The following is a 23,301-nucleotide window of genomic DNA, read 5'->3' as shown; positions in this document are numbered from 1 at the left end:
GTTGCTGAAAGTTCCCTGTTGCTTATATATGTAAATCCAAAAATAACTTTGTATCCACTGTGATAGCTACTCCATGGTTTCTGTGGTGCTTCAGATTATGCTTACACATTCACATTGTTTTGCAGTGCACCTTTCCACATATAAACAGTCCTCTAGGTCATCATGGATAACATGAAATGTTAAGATGGATCAGATGAACCAGTTGCTCTGGGACAAGTGTTCACTACGGTGGCTGCAATAACAGCCTCTTGCAGATACATGATTACAATAGCTGCAGCAACTCCTAATATTGTACACTACATTATTGTGCCTGAATGTAAGCATATGACCATGTATAAATCTAAAGTAGGTGAATCATCACTGCACAAGATTTAAACAGTTTTGAATCCATCTACCATGTTGTTATACCTCATTATCATACATAGAACTTCATTAAATTGTTAATAGCATATAACATCACCACCCATGTTATTTCAGCTGGCTGTGTCTAGTTGCTGGGATTTCCAAATCTTAGACACCCTGTTTGTCATGCAAATTCAATTACTGCAAAGTGGCAATATTTTCTGAGACCAGTCCATTATCTTTCATGCAGATGTTTGAAAGTCGGTGTGCTGTCTCAGTTTCCATCAGGGAGTCAGTTATCTCCATGCATTATAATACATTTGGTGTTCTCTGTTGTTAGATAAATGAATAAATCTAAGTATCTTGTTTTCTGCAGATTAAATAAGATAGGGTTTTGTGTGTCAGAAAGTATGATAATAGGAAATACATATTCCAGTCTAAAGAGAAGAACATGAGTATGGAGAAGAGGAGTAGGGCATGTCTAGCTCCCAAGGTTAGCAGATTTGAAATCTGGTGTGATACTTTTAGCTGAGTTACAACTTTATTAATTTGGTATTTTGTATGTATGTGAAAAGTGAGGTGTTGGTCAAATAAGAAATCAAAGCATTTTTGTTGCCTGACACAGGATAAGTGTCTACCACAAGGTCCTGTAATACTGATATTAGGAATTTTTTTAGCTTATGATGAGTAGCTAAATAACATTACTAAGGTTGTATATTGACATTCATTTATTGAATAAATACAGCATTCAACCTTGTAATGTCTGCCATCATAGAACAAGCAAGATGTTTTCCGCTATTGTGTCTTACATATACAAACACTGCCCCATTCGATATTTAGACTTCACATGCAAATGCTGAAACACACATTTTCATTTATCTAAATTATATATATAAATATATATATATATATATATATATATATATATATATATATATATATATATATATATATATATATGCATGTTTTTTTTTTTATTCTGCTTTCATTTTTCCGTAAGTCATACTGAGTATCAAAGAAAACGTGTTATGAGCATAATGCTTTATGCTGCATTACCATGGTCATTCTTTATTACAATCATGCATTTTTGTGCTAGAATTAATACAGCATTATAGCTGTATTTACTGGAACAGCCAACATAGGAAAGGACAGGGGATGATCAATCAAAATGACAGTAAGATGGTTATGAATATTTCTTTGGATACATTGCAATGTAGGCATTAATCAATCATTACTTTTTCCATATGCTTAAGCAGTAGAGAAGTATTTCATAAAAATTCAGTGGAAAACATCAAGGTTGAGACAGCATACAGCAGAGGAAAATAGGACTTTAGTGGATAATAAAAGCAGTTTTTTCTTCCTTTATTTATTGGTACCATAATGTTCTATGCTGAATCTTCATAATTGTCTTTCTAGTCATATAGAACATTTTTTTTTATTTTAAAAAAGAGGAACTGCATGAATACTTGAGCTCAGACCACACGTTAAATCAGTTTCCGTAATTTTGTAGCACACCTGTATAAGCTGTTTTTTTTTTTTTTTTTGCTTGTTACTACCATCATGGGATTTGATCACCAGAAACTGCATTGCTTTCATGAGTGTAGATTTTCATGGTAGAATTAAAACAACTCCCAAATATTGCATTGTCCTGGCTTTTCATTCTGTACTTTATGAATTTTTATGAATACAGCATTTAACAAGTTAGCAAAGATCGGCTGATTGTTCAGTCCAGATGATACTGATTTTTTAAAATGCTCCAAGCAAAATATGGCCACAGGGAAGCAACATGCAACAGTGTACTTTTGATAAATAATTACATTACTTTTACTAACATTCCATTGTATATTTGAATAAAAATAACATTCAGATTCTGTGCTTTGCATGGCTGAATGAAATTGTGATTCTCCTGAGTAAAAATTAACATCAATGGTCAGTGGATGTGTTTCACAGTATTGTAGCTTTTTTCCCCTCTGAGGTATTCCGAGTAGCTTTGTACTTTGAACTTCTTTGGGTCTGCTAACACCTCCAAATACTATTATCTTTAAACTTAAGAAATTGAGATAGGACTGCATCATGTGCTTTTAACTATTTTAACAGAATATTAGCAATTAAGAAAATGGCATCAATTTTGTTTAGTTTTCTCACTGTAAGACATGCCTCTTCCTAATTTCTATCCATCAAATAACGTGCACATATGTTCATCAATGTTCATGAAGCAATTTCTTCATTTTGCTCTTATTAGTGGTGAACTATATTGGGCTATTATTCATTTGCATACTTGATTGCAAACAAGGAAAACAGGTAGAGTCTTACAAACAATGAAAAATAAATCCAGAACAATACAGACAACAAATATCAAAGATAAAAAAAAACAAAGCAAACACTGCAGTATTAAGCACTCAGAATCTATAAGATGACTGAATACTAATACAAAAATAAAACCTGTTTAAAGCATTGTAATATAATGCATAAACATTTTCCATTATTAAGGCTGAAAATACCCCATGCAAAACAAATATAAAAAAAAATAATGCATAAAATAAATAAATAAATAATACAAAATATATATAAATAAACAATAATAATATTAATATAAAACTAAAAGATAAAAGATATTTAATTTCAAGAGAGAAGATATTAAAATTCTATCAAGCATAATGATAAATTAATATTTTCATTTTTTTTTTTCTACAAATTCCACTCATTCAAGGTCCAAATCCAATTCAGGTCCAACCTGTTCCCTGTTCCAAAATAAAAGAAACAAAAAAGAGGTTCAGGTTCCAAATGTTTATATAGTGCATTTTTTTTCTTTTCTTTTTTTTTTCATTATATAATAAATATTAACCTTACCCTCCTCTTATCCTTGGTTTTAGTTTTACCTACATAGAAAACTGCAACTACACTACACCAAATAGAACAAGACAAAGTGTACCTTTACACAGTTTTTGAACTTTTTATATATATAAAAGTTTTTTTTTTTTTTTTTTTTTGTTTTTTTCATAACATATGGGCTAAGGGGGCACACCACCCACACTTAAAACCACCCCCCACATTGGATGTTTTTTTTTTTTTTTCAAAAACAATTTAAGGAAGTGTCTCTTTTGTAAACTGTAAACCTTCAATGCCCAATTTCCTGATAATTCATCAATCAACATCAAATATCAATATTTTGAAATAATGTTTTTAATGTCATAAAATATGAATGTGTAAGTAAGTGTAGTAAAAGCCAAAATTTAAAAGTTTTTACAGTTTTTTACTTTTTTTTGGTGGACACCTGCCTAATAGTGCAAAAAAATGACCATTCATTCTTTTTAGTCTTAACTTAATTAAATATACATATGAAAAAAGGTTTTTAACCCCCTTTTACAAAACATTTTTTTAATGTCACATTTTTCACTAAAAAATCCAAGAAGTCCGACACCATTCTGGCCAGTCTTACATATTGGCCCTTAACTAGGCTTTTTCTAATGTGTGTGCTTGTATAATAAAATAGTGAATTTGAAATAGTAGTTTCCTATATATAGTTGAAACAAAAAAATTGTGTGTTCAAAGTCTTTCTTGATGGTAACATCTAAGTAATTAATCAGTTCTACATTGCTAAGAACCTCTAGGGTCATCCTCACTATCTTTCTAGAACAGGACTATATCATCGTCCAAATTCATTTGGTACAACACATGATCCCTCCATTGTGCCAAGTTGGCAAACACTGGAGACACGCACGCACCCATTGCAACACCCTTTTTTGCTTAGAAGATGCCCTTCAAAGGTCATAAAATTATTATACATTTGGAGTTTCTGCTTAAAATTTACCACACCTACCAAGCGTCGCTTTTGTCTTGCAATGATTGCAAACTTATTTCAATAAAGTATGCAGCATATTTATTGGCTTATGCCTAGGAATGTACATAAGCCAGTTATGGCTACTCTTAATGGATAGGAAGTTGTTTTACAAAATTAGCGTGACTGCAAGTTTCTTTATTTGAAGCTTACCTTTCAGTTAATACTATAGTTTCACAATAAGAATTTAGGGTTAAGGTTTTAGAGTTTGAGTTTCAGGTTAAAGTTATGATTTTTGGGTTAGGAATGAGATTAGGATATGGTAGATTAGAATTTCACAGTTAGGGATATAGATTATGATTTGGGTTAGGAATAGAGCATTAAGGTAATAGGGAGAAAATGTAACTGTAAGGTTAAGGTTGCATTCCTAGAGTTAGAGTCAGACTTTTAGGGGTAAGAATAGAATTTTAAGATTAAGGATACAATTCTATGGTTAGAGTTTTAAGGTTAAGGTTATGGCTTTAAGGTTAGAGTTCTTATGTTGACTGGAAAGTAGTTGCATTACAAAAAAAAAAAAAAAATATATATATATATATATATATATATATAATTTATGATGCTTGATAAAAGTAAGCATCACCAAAACAGAAACAGTGGCAAAATGCTTGACATCACTAAGGAAGTAACAGCAGACATAACTGCCAAATTCAGATTTGGCTGAAGTTCAGAAAAAGACAAGATTACTAATAGAATGATTAAAAACCTTGAGACCCCTTGTGCTTAGAGCACTATTTCGGTATTTGATGATTCAACGACTATTGCATAAGCCCAATTTAAAGAATCTCCTTCTCATATCTGTAGTTCATGGGTGTGCTCTAAAATGTGAATATAAATATTTCACTCCAGTAAGCACTACAAGATACACAGTCATGACAGATAAGTTCCATGACTGTAAATCTTTAACTGAATGTTAAAACAGCACCTTTCATTTCAAAAATGCAAAGAATTTTTTGACTTTTTGTTACCTCTTGTTAAATTATCTGGTTTAACCCTCAGGACCAATGTCATTGCATGCTGTCCCCAAGTTTCCATGTATGTCATCCTGAGCTGCCCAGGTGTCTACTGGTCCATTAGAAGGCTTACAATCTGAATGATGAAGCCTTCACAACCCTTCAGATATTGGCTCAGCTCCAGAGAAACATGAATTTCTTAGGAATTATTAGTTCCTTGCCAGTTAACTACATTTGCAAAACTTAAGGTTCAAACAAATTCTGCAATAATGGCAGTAATTCACTGAATGTGGTAGCAGTCTATATCTTATACTACTGTGGTAGCAGTCTATATTCAGGAATGTAGTAGTCTATATATATCTTATACTACTAATGGCAGTAGTTCACTGAATGTGGTAGCAGTCTATATCTTATACTACTAATGGCAGTAGTTCACTGAATGTGGTAGCAGTCTATATCTTATACTACTAATGGCAGCTATATCTTATACTACTAATGGCAGTAGTTCACTGAATGTGGTAGCAGTCTATATCTTATACTACCTAACTGTGCAGTACATCCCTAATATTTACCTGATTGCTTTCACTGTAAACATGATTTCTCTTTCTCCTGGGAATAGAAATCATTGAAAAGAATCCATGGTACCTGATTTTCCATATGGACAGTGTGCACATTTTGTTGGTCAGTGAAATGGAATGCTTATGTACAGCTAGTAAAGTAAGGAATTAAAAATAGACTAGGGACTAGAGCTTGAAGAGCTTCGATCTGTATCTACAAATATTTTTCTGCAATGCAAGTTGTTTTTATTTAGTACTTAACTCTGGCTCATAGTTCAATAATAGTTATGCTTCCATTGTAGCTGCTTAGTCAGCACTAGCTGAGTACAAAAAGTTCACCTTCAGTGGGAGCAGGCATTTTGTGCTGCAGTTTTAATGTTGGGGCACTTAGCCATCATGCAAGGAAGGAAATTGGTTATATGACCCCCCACACACAAAAAAAGAGGTTTAGTGTAAATATTTATATCCTGTGATGACAGATAACATTTGTTGTAGCTGTAAATTCTCAGTGAATGAGACTAATTACTGTGTTTATTGGCAGTCTGTTGATGGTCTCATTTGCACTGTATGGTACCCCTCAATACATGTCTGAATTGCTTAAGAGATCACAGTTGCATGCACTCCTTTTCTTGATTTTCATGAAGCTTCTGATTTGATTATGTTTGTTGGTAAGTGGTGTGTTTTATTTATTTATTTATTTTTCTGAATAAGGGGGTGCATTGCCTAACCTGCACAATAAGTTTAATGATTAAAAATTAAAGCACTGCAAAATTAATTGCTATTTATCTAATGGTCTTGTACCATTGAATAGCAAGGTATTTCCTAACAAGGGTTAAAGCATTGTATGGAAATAACAAGGCACAAAGTAACTTTAAGGATGAGTGAAACAGACGCTAGACAAGACCTCCTTGTGGACTGTTTAATGTTTTCTTCATATTTATTTTTCCCCTGAAGCTATCCAGTTCTAATAATGTCAGGAATGCTTCAATATCTTCTCATACTCATGCAGATCAATAATAGCAGTCAATATGTTTTAATTAAAACACTGAAATGGAGTCATTGTAGTACGTGCATGAACCCTCCTGCAGAGCTCACAGCAGTCTGATGTCTAACTACTTCTACTACTGCTGTGCAGATATTTATACTGGCTTAGTAATGAGGATGATATTTATGAATATCTCCATATTTTATGTAAATATCTTAAACATTTTCCACATGGAAGCATGGTGTAGCAGCATTTCACTGGACAACTTAGCAGACAGGAGAGGAATGTCTGCTGACCCAAATACAGTGATTAGTAAGCAATAAAGTGTATTTCTTTTTATGCCAAAGTATAAGTATGTGTGATATTAATATTTCTGTTAATAACTTGGCCGAGATAAATCTATCTTGTATTAAATGAAAGTTTATATAATGCTAAAAAAGTTGTCACTGATACCTGTTGTCTGTGTGCTACCAATTGGCAGCTATTTATATTTATTTAGTAAGAAATATGTAGATATGCATACATATCATATTTATGTAAATGGCCATATTCATAATCTGTTATGGAAATGCATTAAGTATATTAGGAATGTGCACAAACAAGTGCAGCTGAACTGTGGTTCATAGAGGTCATTTACACCAATTCTTGGTGACCTTTAACATACTTATGTAAAAAGGCAGATAATGAAATGGAAATGAATGTAAATCTTCATATTCTAATGATGACGATTTTACAGGTTTTGCATTTCATAGTCAATTTTTTTTCATTTTTCTAAGGGAATAACTGAATCTATGTATATATATCTATATCTATATCTGTATCTATATATCTATATATATATATATATATATATATATATAAAGAAAAACACTGGCAACCTCCAAACACTTGAACCCACACAGTTTGGTTTTGTCAAAGGGAGATCATGCCTGTTAAACCTGGTCGACTTCTTAGAAACAGTCATCAAAGGCATGGACGGGGGGAAGACAGTGCACATCAGTTACCTTGACATAGCCAAATCCTTCAAAACTATTCCTCACTTGGGCATAAAAGATAAACTCTCCCATCGAGGCATCAACCCGTATGTTACCAGATGGTTAGCAAAGAGGCTCACTGATAGAACACACTCAGTCAAAATAGGGGAAGCCACCTCTAGTAATAGACCCATAACAAGTGATGTAGCCTAAGGATTGGTCTTAGGGACCCTACTGTTTGGGATATACTTTTCTGAGGTGCAAGCCAAAACCAGTGGTCTGTGGCTGACCAAGTTTGCAGATGACTGCAAGCTGAGTGCTGTCTTTAATTTCCCTAGTGATGTGAACATCATCCAAGAGGGCCTTACCCAAACTAATGACTGATGCCTGAAGCATGGTCTCAAACTGAATGCCAAGAAATGCATCATTACTCCTTTGGGGAATATGGCATCCCCGCTAATTATCACATTAATAACAATGTACTAAGTATGCAATCAGTTGTGAGGGACTTGGGCACCCAGGTTGATAGGAAACTGACATTTGACCACCACGTTGCCTCCATTGTACAAAATGCTTTCTACGTGGCCCACTTCATAAGTAAGGGTATTTTATCCAGGAACAAGGAGGACATAACATCCCTGTACTCCCCCCTTATCAGACCCATTATCGAGTACAGTGCCCCTTTGGCATGTACCTTGCTAAGCACGTGCAGCAGCTGGAAGACCACAAAGGTTCTTGACCAGGAAAATCCAGGGTCTCAAACACCTAACCTATACAGATAGGCTAAAATCCCTGTCCCTCTACTCAGTCTCATACAGACTGCTTAAAGGTGACCTGTGTCTGGCATACAAGGCTGCCTCAGACCCAGCCTTGATGGAGTTGCTGCTTATCCATAAGTCAAACTCTACTCGCGCAACCTGCATGTAAGGCCTGCACCTGGTCTGTGACATTAGTAGAACTTGTTGTCAAGATAAATTTGTGTCCCAAAGACTCCGCAGTCTGTGGAATAGACTCCCTCTCCATGTAAAGCAGAGTACCTCACTAGCCCTCTTTAAGAGGAACCTGGACAACTGGATGGGAAACAGAAAATACACCCCTGGGATCCCATCTGTGTCTCTGCTGGACAGGGGGAACAGGTGCTGACTTTGTGGAAACATGGGGAAAATTATTGGCTAGGCTTATAAGGGCCTCTGGGCCAATAGCCTAGTATAATCCTATGAAACTATGAGCCTATATATGCAGCCCCCCCCAATGAAAACATCATTCCAACTAAACTGAAAGCTTTGTCAGTTATTGTAATTCACAGTAGTTCCAGACCAAAGAGTCATACACATCTCCTATTGATAGGCCTGGTGATGTTACAACTGATTGGAGGACACATTACCCCAAGAACTGTAAGGTGAGTTAGTCCAATTGTGTGATTTCCTGGAGGAAGGTGATCCTGCTGTCAGTGACTTGACACTGCTACATGAGGTTCTTTGAGGTATAGATGACCATTGACTTGGCTTGTGAGAAATATGCTGTGATTGTTCACTGCAAGTACTGACATTATTACCTGAAGAACCAGTTGTATTATCATATGATTTCTCCCCACATGTCTGGACAGTACCCCCCCCGCCCCTTGTAAGACTGAGTCCAGTTTGAGTCTAGTATATCCAAACTAGTGTATGAATGGATGTTGCAACTGATGCTTGATGTGCCACCATACCATGAATCAGTGATGACATGGCTTTATCCCTGCCATCTCCCAATTCAAAGACGTTTTGCAAATTGTAACACATAGTCTGTAGGACTTTGACCATTTCTAGTTGACTCTCTGTTGTAGTGCTTTGAGTCCTAAGAATATAATGGCATATTTTTTGTTGAGCAGCCAATTCTGTATGTGTTTCCTGAGTTAGTTGTCTGGTACCTCATTGTAATAGTGTCACTGTAGACAATGTGCCCAAAGAATATCTGCCATCATCCTCAAAGTATTCTCCTTTGTAGCAAACAGTTTGCTACAGTTTATTAAAAGAAGAAATTATTATTATATATATTTTTAATAAAATAGAGGGTCTGGGGTAGGGCACAGAAAAGGCCAGGAGCAAGGCTGATGGGTGTGTTGTGCATCTGGCCACCTGGTAGAAGGAACATCCATTTCTTTTTTTTTTTCTCTTCCATGGAAGAGCTGGGGGTGTGAATCTATAATAAGATGATTGTTACAATCTAATGATTGGATAAATACAGTTTTTTTTTTTTTTTTTTTTTTGCTCTTCACTTGAAGAGCTGGACAGAGCACCAGTTGAGCCAGCTGCTCTTTAGGTCTGAAAAAAACATTGAGGCACCAAAAGAACATAGATAATATAAAATAGTTGCCAGCTATAATAAGTCCAAGGGAGATCAGCATTGAAGACCAATTAGTATATTAAATACTGCATCCAAATATAATTTTACCTGATGCTGTTATCATTTCTTCTATCTAGTTTGTTTGTAGGAAACTGAATATGCTAAGGAAACAATGTCACCTTCCGTTTGTATATATTTAGACACACCACAAAGCTAGAAAAACTCCAGATAGATAGATAGATAGATAGATAGATAGATAGATAGATAGATAGACATATAGACATACTGATATGCTAGAGGGGGCATATATATTACCCAACATTCACCCAGATCTGGAACAACTTACAACAACTTACTTTTTTTTATGTAAAATACACTGACATCGTCACATCCTCCAAGGTGAACTTTGATAATTGTGTGAGCATTTACAAACACCTGGCCTCAGTCACCGTCTTTGTCCTTCTTGAAGTGGGAGGTACATCAGAAGAATGAGTATAGCAGAGTACAAATGTTCTCTTGACTTACATGCCTTGTAAGTCTTATAATCCTAGACAAATTGAAAGGTAAGCTGTATGGCACATCCAACTAAATAATAAAGTAAAGTATCAATAGTAATACTTCATCCATACTGAATATTGTATGATAATAAGGCATATAAGCAACATATTTTCACTACCAGCAAACAATGCATATGGCATTTTTTTAATGAAACTGCAAAGTATGCTTTGTGTTTTAAACAGCAGTGTGCAGTTTCACCCTGCATTTCTTGTGCACAGAAGGTTGGAATAATGTCTAGAACAAACCTGAATAATCATGTCAAATTTCAACAACATATTTCTAACTTCAGAACAAACTGCTGCATCATAGACATTAATGCAAGCTACTTAAAAATTAGAGATGTGTTTTACATGCATCGCCAGTACAAGTCAACATTTTCCAAAATATTCTGTTGCGCAATGTTGCTATAAATTACTATAATACAATACTTATTAAATGCATATCACATTATATTAAACAGTGACTATAAAAATGTTATGTTTTGATTTTACAAGGACTACTTTTAGTGTTTATATATTCTGACCATATAACTAATGTATGCTTAAACTATAGCTACAGACTCTGCAGTGGAGGAAAATTAAATTACTCCATCATGACAATGCAAACACCTGAATGCATTTCACTACTACTTTTATTAGGTGTCATGTAAATAGAGAACCAGACACATATGCCAGCACCTGTCTTGCAGATGAATAAACAAAGAATAAAAAACGTATTGTCACTTTGAATGTTTTCACAACCTCACCCAGAAACTCCTAAGCATATACATGCATATGGACACTCAAAATTAAACTCCTAGCAGCAATGTAGCAATGAAATATGCAGGTGTCAGTAGGAATGTTTTCATACAAAAGAAGGTGCACTGGAGTTGTGTGGTCCAGAAATAATGGCTTTCTCAGACAGAATTCCTGTATTTCTTTTTCATTATTTGACACTGTTGTTTTCACTGACAGACAGACATTCAAACAGTGTGAATGTTCTATAAACTGACAAGCAAGTCTAGATGAAACATATGAGGCAGCAAGCCAGGCATTAAAGGTGGAAGTGAGAAAGACAAATGGAATTGCTGTCAGACTGCTGATGGAGTGAGTAACAAAGGAAGTGAATGAATGAATGATACTAAGTAAAAAAAAACACACACTGAAGGATACATGGCTAATGTCAAAAGACTAGAAACTCAGGCACACTTACATACAATAGAAGCATTGTATACTGGTCAAAAAATACGGAAGGATTTATGATTATTATTAATGTTGTTAAAAGTCAAAAATATACTTTCAATGTGTTATATATGTACACTCTGAAAATGTGCAGTGTTTTGTATTTCAACCAACTATACAAGGATAATAATAAACTATAGCTGTAAATATCATACTAGGATAGTTTTACTTATCTTATTGCCTTCTGTACAGGGAATGGTATTACTCAAGAATGGCAAACATACTGTAATGGTCCCCATCCTTTTCATGTTCTTCAATGTGGCTGTAAAATATTTATTTGGCAGTCATGGCTGGAGTAGAGTTTTGCCCAGAGCATTGCATGGAGGTTGTTCCACACCAACCTCTGTTTAGGGACTGACCTCAGAAGGTAATAATTGTGACACAGTACATGAACAATTTTAAGTGGCACCTGACAGATGTGCTGGTGGTCTAGTCTACAAACAAATACAAATAGCCATAAAGGCTCTTTGAAAGACAAAGATAATTTTTTATGTTAGTTAGGATCATCAATAGCACACTCTATTAAATGCATAGGGAGTCATATAATCTGTTTGCCATTAAATACACAGTTGAAGAACTGTGTCTTCAGTGGAAAACAGAAATGCAATTTCCAAGCTATTGTAAAATATCCTAATACACAATTATTGCTTTCATTGACAAACTATGTTGCAACAGCCAATATGATCGGAAAGGTATTAGACAGCCCCATTTCTCAGAGAAGAAAACACTTGTAAAATATTTCTCTGGGGGATGGATCCATCCATATTCCTTAAGAGTATAAGTGCTGGGATAGATACAACTGTCCAGTGCTGCTTTAGGTAATTTCTTCCAATGTTGTATTATGATCTTTTTTGTAAGGATGCTGTAATAAAAAGGGCACACTGGTGAACTCATAACATTGTTGGCTGCCATAAACCCACATACACTCCACAACCAGCTACCAAAAATTATCTCCATCACAGAATGCTGCTTTCTCACAAGAGCAAAACTGCTTCCAACCAATTTAGCAGCTGCTGGAGTAGTTGTTTGTTTACCTAGACAGCAAGGTACTGACTGTTGATCACATTGCAACTCTTCTAAATATCACCAGTTTCTTTCACTTCCTGAGTTAGCAGCTGGCCAAAGAGATAAATGGAAGAATGTGACTCTGAAAAACTACACATCTCACAATTCTACCTCTATTAGGCTCATTGAACACTAAGACAGGGTAAAATAAGTGTATACTAGATGTTATCAGCATTGGTGCCTATCTGTCAACCTGTTGGCATCACATCCAGTCCTCTCATCCTTTATAATGCTCTCGTAAGGGGTTAAATCATAACTGTAGTAGTTTCACATTTGCCAGATGAAATATTCCTTTACAAAAATGAGCATGTTCCTATCCAGCCTTTGAGGATAGCTATATGAAACATTGGCATCTATGAACTGGATTCATGAAGAAATGCGGTGACTGTACCAAATATCCACAATGTGTGTTGCAGAAAACTCATAATTATGGATGTATTCTTGGAAGTATACTGCTGGCATGTTCAGCAATGATGTGTATGCATTAATGATGAGCAATGTTGTACTGAGTGAACAGTGACAGTGCCACAGAAACTTATGAGCTGAGACAGCACCATGTACATGTGTATGACGTAATCTAAGAGAAAGTCGAAGAATGATCATAGCACTATAAGCAGCAGTGTGCAGCAGTGTGCAGGACAGCAAATGCCACCTGCAGTTAGTGGCATGTAGCACAGCTAGCACAGCAAATGTGGGATACCAAACACATAGGGATGAAAAGTGATAATCACACAAGCGAGCTAATAGGTAAAAGCAAGTTGGAGGGAAAGAAGGTGTGCTTTAGGTGGATAGAGCTGGCTTTTCCATAAGAGGTCAGAATAATAGGAAAAGTATGTGCAAGCAAGCTCAGGAAGGAAAGAGAATTAGAAAAGGTATTGGATGCATACAGGCAAACATGTAGCACATAGAACAACAGGGACTTTGTACATGCAAAAGGTTGAGTGGCAAACAAAGAACACAGATATACATGGGGCAGACAAATAGTGATGGAAAGGACTGGACACTGAGCAAAGTGTTGAAAATGACACAGTAGTAAGTGATATCATCAGCAAGAGGATAGAGCAGAGTACTGGGATGACAGACTAGAATGGCTCAGATGTCCATATTTACAGACATTATGGTCCTGGGTGCTTAATGCCTTGGTCATTTTTTTCTCCTACTGCCTAATTCCTGGGATCTGCCACTCAAGTGAATTTTATATTCACTCCTAAAGCCACTCTTTCTGACCAATACAAGCTTCAAGATTCTAGTAGACCTCCTTTTCTACCATATACTACAACCATAACCAAAACAACAAAGATGACACTGCTTGCCTGTCTTGAGGAGAGACATCTTCAACATTTTTCTGAGAGGCAGACACAGAGGTCACCACTAATGTGTCACCAGCTGCAGAAGCAGGTGCAGTCTGAAGTGACCCTGGCAAGATACTCTCTCTTCCTCTTCCACTTGGCCATCATGTTGGACATACAATGGGAAGGTAATGATCAGTGCAATATATTATAATGACTGCATAGCAGGTCTGGACTGGAATGATATCACCACCATTCTCACTCTACTTGTATTTGTAGAGTGGAATAATATTATCATGATTCTCAAACTGCTAGCCTAACAGATGTTCATACCTTCTGTAACAGTCCATTGTGTTAAACATATCATCTTAGTAGTCATAATGAAAGGAAAAACTACTGTTAAACCAAGGTGCACAGCAATGAGGACATCTGTTTATTTACAAAAAACTAAAAATAAATAAAATAAAACAAAATATTTCTTGTTCATGGTCTGGAAACTCTGCCACCCATTGCTAGAACAGGTCAGGGTGGAAACTGCTTTAGGCCATAGTAACAGTGCTTGCATTGCTGTTCAGAATAATGGATGCTGATGACTGGATAAAACCTAGACCAGGTCATATTAGACATCTTTGTGTGTGTGTGTGTGTGTGTGTGTGTGTGTGTGTGTGTGTGTGTGTGTGTGTGTGTGTGTGTGTGTGTGTGTAAATGGGTAATTTTAACACCCCAAAAGACACTCCATATAATTAATTGTAAGGAAGGGCAAAAGTATATTGCTATCACTGGAACTCTGAATTTTAGAGATGCTGAAGAAGCCATGTCAACACAGTCAGTGCAATTGTGGAGAAATCTGGTGGACAAAAATGCATATGTTCACATTCCTGAATTAGAAGTCAAACAGAGATACCCTGACAGTTGGTAGGAAAAAAAGATCAATGACACTGCAGGAATTTTAAGCAATTTAAATATATTTGTGCTACTGACCCCCCCCCCCCCGGATACATCCTCTGTCCATCCCTGTCATCTGTGCAGATGATGATAATTGTTACCCTAATCACCCTCTAGCCTGTGTGTTCATGATGATGTCTGATGTACATGGTAACAAGATCAGGCACTGACCTGCATAGCCTGATAGTAGTGTTGCATTTCTCATATTATTCTATATGGGTGTAATACAGCATGCCTTATTTTATTCTGTATGACACTATGACATTTGGGTTTCTCATGGCCCATAGTTGTTGACTAGACATTACTGCTTTACCTGTACTATAGGATATCATGACCTTCACTGGGATGCTGATAATAGTAAGAGTATAAGTGCTCAAATTATGAGTTGGGATTAGTAAATAAAATTACTGTGCAGGATAGTGAATCAGAAGAGTATAGTATTCAGCCACATAAACATAACAAAAGCAGAAGGTTATCATTCAAAGTAGAAAGTGATTCTGATTAAGGGGGTGGGTCAAGAAATAAGGAGAGGAATTTGTAGGCAGGTCTTTAAGTAGAATAACAACAACCATGCAGCATGTTTTGGTCATAAAGTAGCAGAAAGTATTCTAAGAACTAACACAAGGATGGTGAAAAGAGATTTTGTCAATAAGTATTACCACAAGTTGGCATATAGAAAGTAGGCAAGAAGGGGTTGGAATTTACTAGAGAAAATTAGGAAAGTAGCAAAGTTTTGGTTGCAAATAACTAGAGGTAGATGTTTAGAGTTGGATGAGGCCAGACAGAAGATGGGACTTCAGGTTAGAGACTGCCTTCCCTACCATGGATTCATATTAAAGTACAGGCAAAGGGAAACGGTAGGGGACTGCTAAAGAGAAAAACAGTTTTCGTAGAATTTTTATTTGACTCTATGACTGAGGTTACTGTTAGAAAAGGATAATTAGTAGGACATATAAATATTGCACGATAACTATAATAATCAATCAGAAAAGATTAGAAAAGATGGAGAAGAGGATAGGGTTACCACCTGTCCCACTTTGTGAGGGACAGTCCCTCTTTGGGAAGTTGTGTCCTGCAAACAAATTGAAAAAATGGCAAATGTCCTGAAATTTTAGTACAAAATTATTTCCTATATTTTATGTAATAGTTGCATAAAACAGTTATTCAATATCTAAAACATGTAAATGCTATAAGAAACAGAATAGGCAACTAAAATGCTACAAGAATAAGCTTTTATTTAGGCAAAAAAGTGAAGTTCTGTCCTTGATACTGGCCGTGGGTATGTTTTGCCCTGCAAAATCTGACGTTTGTACCAAAAATGTCCCACTTTGGGCATTTGAAAAAGTGGCAACCCTAGAAGAGGGGCAGGAAAGGAAATTTACAAAGAAACAATGGCAGGACAGCTATATGGCTTACAAGTACACAACAAAGTATAGAAGGTTAACAATGTTTACCCAGAAGTGTTTACACGTTTTTTTTTATTCCAAACAGAGATGAAATCTTAAGAACAGGGAAAGAGCAAAATGGAATTTCTGGGGATCATGCATGTAGAATAATGCTTTTAAGGAATGTAACGAGTTGACAATTTAAAAATTCTTTACAGGACATATTGTCAGAAGGAACTTACTCTTTTGAACTGAGATATATGATCTGAATTGCCCAGATATAGTAAGGCTATACTAAACTTAGACTGAATGAAAATAATAAAGGAAATGGTATTATGGCTTGTTTTCTTTTCTGTTAATGTATATATTATAATAATAAAAATAAAATCTATTTAGTAAAGTATTCCTCATGTATTGTCATGTAGAATAATGTTCCAAGGGTGGAGTAAAATTTTCTACATTGAGCCTCTGCTGAAATGTATGGACATGTATCCAGCCAGACATAGCTTAGACTGAATGAAAATAATAAAGGAAATGGTATTATGGCTTGTTTTCTTTTCTGTTAATGTATATATACCTATTCCACATTATAAAAATGTCTTGATTAATAAAGGTGTTTAAAAACAAAAGAGCTGATTTGTGAAACATCATATGAAAGCTTTGAGAGACATAGGGCAGTATTCATAGTCCTAGGTTACACACTTTCATAGTGGTTATCCAGGAAGGGCTATCCTATATGCAAATACAGTAAGTGCAAGCTATTCACATTGACTAAGTAAATGCAAAGGGATTTTAAAATTCATGACAACTTATGGAAAAAGAGCAAAGTACCAGACGTTAATCCTTAAATATGCACAGAGGACTACATGACAACCTCTGTCTTTGTATGATTTTGTAGATACTTGGACACTGAAGATGGATGCTGCTGTGAGCAGTCACATTGGAAAAACTTATGGCAAGCAGTGGACTTACAGCTTTTACTATTAATATTTAAAATAATCAAGGCATTTAATATGTTTTATATACAGGAATGCTTATGTAGACACCCTGTTTATTGCTTTAAAGAAAGGAAAGGAATAGCTAAGGAAGACTGAAAAAGGGAAGACATAAACACAAAGGGGAACACAGAAGGGAAACATCAGGATGGTTGTGCTGGAGGAGGTGAGAGTGGAGGGGTACTGTGCTGATGTGAATGAATAGACCTTCTATTTTTTCAATATTGTTATATATGAGACTGTAGTGTAGCTGAGAAGATGATAAGAAGGTGTAGGAAATAAGATAAGGAAAGGAGAGCGATGAAGAGGAGTAAACCCCAAAACAATCACCTGTCCACAAGACCTTGAATGCTTTCACTGCCTATTGTTGTTGCAATGGAGGTCCTTGATGTTGAGGGTGTAGGGCCCTGTGATAGAATGGCGGTATGCACTAACCTGAGAACTGAGTGTCTTACCCACTGAAGAGAATATTGGACTGGCTGAAGGTTTCTATCCAATTAATGTTCCACAACATTCTCAACCAAGTCCTGAAGCCTACGTTCAGTGAGTCCTGCCAGGCTGGCATGTGCTAAGATGCCTACTTGACCAGTGTCTCTGCCCTGACCCTGTGAGGATGTATCTGGTCTGTCAGAGGGTGTATGCTCCATGACCTAAGAGGCACACAGCTGGGCTGTTCTAAGGATTCTGGACCTGTAGAAAAATGAACAGAAATGGGAAGAAAGAAAATAAAAAAGGATAAATTAATGCATAGTTAAAATAAGAAAAACAGGAAAAAGGGAGGGGGAGACAACACAGAAATATAGCTAATGACTTCACATATAATGTTGCAAATTATTCTTTCTTTATTATCAGTGAATTTTAATTTTATTAACTCTTTATTGAACTAATGCAAAATGTATTGGAAATCTATATGCACACATAGGAACAATTAAAGTATAGATATCAAGTCTCAGTGTTTTTTTTATATTTACAGTCTACTGATACTAATCAGATATGCTTGTTTAACATAAGAAATGGTAATACATTTGAAATTTCTGCCTAATGTGGATTTGGTTGCAATATTGTACTGAGAGCACTTTAGTTTTTCTGTTATCTTGGTGTATAAATACTCTTGTAGTTATACTTAGTAAAGAAATCAGTTTAAGACAGAGAAAAAAATCTATTGCATGACATTTTTTTAAAAATGATAAGGTTTTTATTCAAACTTACCAGCATCCTCATTCAATCTGGCCAATGACCTATGTTGCTGGCTAATGTTATATTCTAACTCCTCTTCAGCTACATAGGGAACATGTAACAGTATGGCTGTTTACCTGTATCTGACTTTCCCCCTTAGTATTTCTGACTTGACTACTAGCACTGCTCTGTAAGGCATTGCAGTTACTGTTGCACATGCTTAGTTTGTGTGTTTATTTCTTTACACATTTATTTATATCTGAAGTATAATAATTTGTGCTTTGATAATTTTCTGCTTTAAAATTGTAACCATATAAGGAGGTTGTTTAGAAATGTATACAGAAGTAATACAACTAGTCGGCTCTCTCTAAACTAAGTGCTGATCATTCACTTAAAACTGCAACCACCACCTACTTCCCCCAACCTCTACTCTGGCTAGCATGTGGTGTCTGAGATTAGACATCTTGTATATGCACTTTATATTGTGTAAGAAGTGACTGCCTTATACAGTTACACTAAAAAATGTTTCTGCCTTACACAAATACAATCCTTTCTTTATGACAACTGTCTATATGTTATTTCAAGTAGCAAGTAAGGTAATATTTGCTGTACATAAAATTATGTTGCAATGCAAATATATATATATATATATATATATATATATATATATATATATATATATATATATATATATATATTGTTTCTGTATAAATACATGCATGTACATGAAAACGTAATTGTAAGTGCAGCATGCAGCTATATGTCTGGATTTTACAGGCATATTAATTAAAAATGCACTTTATTCTGCTGCTTTTACTGTATTTGTGTTTCTTCCTACTTCATTTTCCTTTTGCTGCTTGTTATTAAAAGTGTTCAATTGCATTTAATCTGTTGCATTTATTACTGCTTGTTATTAGCTTGATTAAATTGCAACCGTTATTCCAAGATTCCTAGTTTTAGTTTAAGGACTTGGGCTTCAGGCCACTTGTTTTACATTAAGAAGGTTTGTAGTCTACACCCTTGTGGAAGGAGAGGTAGCTTACATCCTTCTAAGTTTGGAATTGCTGGTTGAAGGCTTAGTGTGTCTATTATCCTAAAAGTGTTGTAGTTCTGGTTTAAGCACTTGGGCTTCAGGCCAGTCATTTTACATTAAGAAGGTTTGTGGTCTACACTCTTGTGGGAGGAGGGGCTAGCCATTGCCCTTAAGAACTGGGAGTTGCTGGTTGAAGGCTTATTGTGACTGCTTATTTGAACTGTTTTTTTTTTTCTGAAATTGTTGCGCATTTGTTTGCTGTAGCATAGGCTATATTCAGACATGCTGAATCTAGTTCTGTTTGTATAACTAAAACAGTAAACAAGGCCATCTTTTGTTGGAGAGGGTTCCCCTGCACCCTAGTGGTAGTAGTGTGCAGTTTGAACTCATCTAATTGAAGGTTGCTGTAATTTGCTCTCATTTGCTACATTAGCACCATGTTTGCATGGGTTTGCACTTGTTTTAGCAAAGTTCCACAGAATTTGGCGACCAACTACTTTGTATTTATCACATAAATGTAAGGCATCTGTTGATCTATGCAAAACTTAAGTAGAATTTTTCAATGTATATTGCACTTTTGAACTGCATTTTTACTATATCATGCTTTTTTAAACTTTGTTTCCAGAAATTGTTGGGCTAGCCACCTGGCAGTGTAAACCTTGGCTCGAGATGATTATCACTGCTGAAGTGACAACCTGACCCCATGTGCAAAATGGGAAAAGGGGTTGAGGAAGGATGGCTTGATGGATGTTGCACTTTGTTTGATGCAGCATAGACTAGATTCAGACCTGCTGAATCTAGTTCTCTTTGTATAACTTGAGCACTAAACCAGACCATCTTTTGTTGGAGAGGATTCTCCTGCACCTTAGTGGCAATAGATTGCATATAGAACTCACCTGATTGACTGTTGCTGGAATAGGGCTCTGTTTTGAGCTTTTTTATTGATTCATTTGTTTAAATCAATTTGCTCTTGTTTGCTACATAAGCACTGCATTTCTGTGGGTTTGTGCTTGTTTTATCAAGCTCCACACAACTTGTAGACCAGCTACTGTTCTGTTGTATTTATCTGATCAATCCAAGACATCTACTCATCTCTGTAAAACTTAAGTAGGATTTTCACTGTATATTGCACTTTTGAACTGCATTTTTACCATATCACTGCTTACTTGAACTGTTTTTTTTTCTGAAATTGTTGCACTTTGTTTATTGTAGCGTAGACTAGATTCAGACCTGCTGAATCTAGTTCTGTTTGTATAACTTGAGCACTAAACCAGGCCATCTTTTTTAGAGAGGGTTCCCCTGTACCCTAGTGGCAGGAGTGCACAGTTAAAACTCATCTTATTGAAGGTTGCTGGAACAGGGCTCAGTTTTCAGCTTTTTATTGGATAATTTGTTTAAATCAGCTTGCTGTCATTTGCTACATAAGCACCATGTTTGCATGGGTTTGCACTTGTTTGCGCATCAAGCACTGCTGAGCAACAGTGGGTGCTGTTGGTGGTTACAGATACAAACACTTCTGCCTGAAATGTTTCCTTTAGTACACTGCTGGTACTCAGTCTGTGAGTTCTCATGATAGTCCCTCACAGGTGATGCATTCAGTGAAGCTCCTGAGGTACCAGTGCAGATCCTATCCACTAGCCCTTTCTATTTTTTGTCAACTTCTCCTGTCCTCTACTTTACCTGGTCGGTCCTGTCCTCTCTCTGTTTTTTGACCACATCAACTTACCTAGCATTAATGACAGGCAATTTCCCACAGTTTCTCCAGCCAGCCTGGTTGACGTAGGCATCCTGAGGCAATGTAGCAATTGCCTCATGTACACTGAAAACCCACTTCTTCTAGTCCACACAATTTCATTATGTGAGAGATGCATCTATATCAAGAACCTAGAATGTAGGCTCTCTCACTCATCTGATACTAAGCAGGTTGTCAGGATGCATGCCCCACCTCCTGCGCCTACCAAACCAACAACACATAAACCTACATATGAGGAGGTCCTTACCAGAAGCTTACCTAAACATCAGAGACCTCCCAAACACAAACACAAACATGATTTACATAATACATCCTCTGTAGAACATAGCACACATAATATATCACACACCAGTGTCTCACAAGTCAAGAACTAAGGCATAATGCAAAAACAAATATCTTAGCCATAGACAACTCAATGGTGAGACACACAGATGTCCCTCTCACCAGGCTGGATATGGAAAAAGTCACGGTCAGCTGTCTGTCTGGTATCAGGATCCACCACATCAGAGACACACTCAAGTCTCTCAGCAACAGGCACTGTTATGACTCCATCATAGTCTATACTGGTGTGTACAACTTGAGATGTACCTCACTGGACTATGTGAATAGCGACATGACTGAGCTCTCTGAATACGTGTCTCAGGCAGGTATGTCCCTACCCTTAAGCATCATTTTACCTTCGCCTAGAATGATACCTCAATGCAAACAAAAATGATTGACTTCAACAATTGGCTTAGTTTCTGGTGCCATTCAAAGGGGATACAGTATCTGTTAGCCTGGGATGATATGGTCAATAGACCTCAGTGCTTTGCCTGAGATGGTCTTCATCTGTCACCCCTGGGATATTGCTTACTGGCTAAGGATCTTAGCACCCCCATATTGCCTTTTTTTAGACAATGTCACAAGAACAAAATTCCCAATGTAAAAATACCCTCTAAAAACTACTTCAAAGTTATGCTGCTAAATGCTAAGAGTCTGAACCAGAAACTGCACTCAGTGGAAGCAGTCCTCACCTTGGAAGATGGTGACATTTGTGCAGTCACTGAGACCTGGTTTAAGGCTATGGAGAACACCTCAGCTATACCAAGTTACATTTCATTCCACATGTTCAGACCACAAACTGCAGGTGTGAAAACTAAAGGCGGTAATGTATCAATATTCATTAAAGATAAACACACCTCTTGATTGGTTAAACAGCATGATTCCCTTGAATTACTTCACGTGTGATTGACTGTAGGTAAGACCCGTCTTCTAATCATTGCCAGCTATAGGACCCTCTACATGAATAAGGACATCCACTTAGCCTACTTAGATCTACCTGAGTCAATCAAGATGTAACCAAACACCCTGCTTTTGAATGACTTTAATTACCCTTTATTTTATTTTTATTTTACATTTGTTGACCGGGCTAGTCTGGCTGGATACATGTCCATTTTCAGCAGAGGCCTGAGGAGAAAAGCTCCACTATATACTAGCAACTTACATTCATTGTTCATTGATTGGGTAAATTATACGTGTTCTAACTCACTTGCCTAAAGGGTCCTGGACTTCATTAACTCAAATGCCCTGGATCAACTGGTTGACACACCCACAAAAGGCTCAAACATCCTGGATCTGGTGCTCACCAACATGGGAGACTGCTGCACCACCCCCAATGTGTGGCCATCCCTGGTGAGATCTGAATACACATCAGTCTCGCTAGAAGTAACTATAATACAAGACCCCCCTTACCAAGAATTAGCCTAAAAAACTTCTCCAAGGACAATTATAGTCTCTTACATGACAGCATAAATAGCATCATAGCCCCCCCCCCTTGATTGAACAAACACCTATGCTGATTTATACACCAATGTTTTATATGAGCTCCTGTACAATTGTATTGATTCTGCCATACCTGATAGAACCAAAGCA

This window comes from Protopterus annectens, chromosome 5.part0, assembly GCF_019279795.1.
Source record: "Protopterus annectens isolate FY-2018-M chromosome 5.part0, PAN1.0, whole genome shotgun sequence".
Classification (NCBI taxonomy): domain Eukaryota; kingdom Metazoa; phylum Chordata; order Ceratodontiformes; family Protopteridae; genus Protopterus; species Protopterus annectens.
This window is presented reverse-complemented; position numbering follows the sequence as displayed.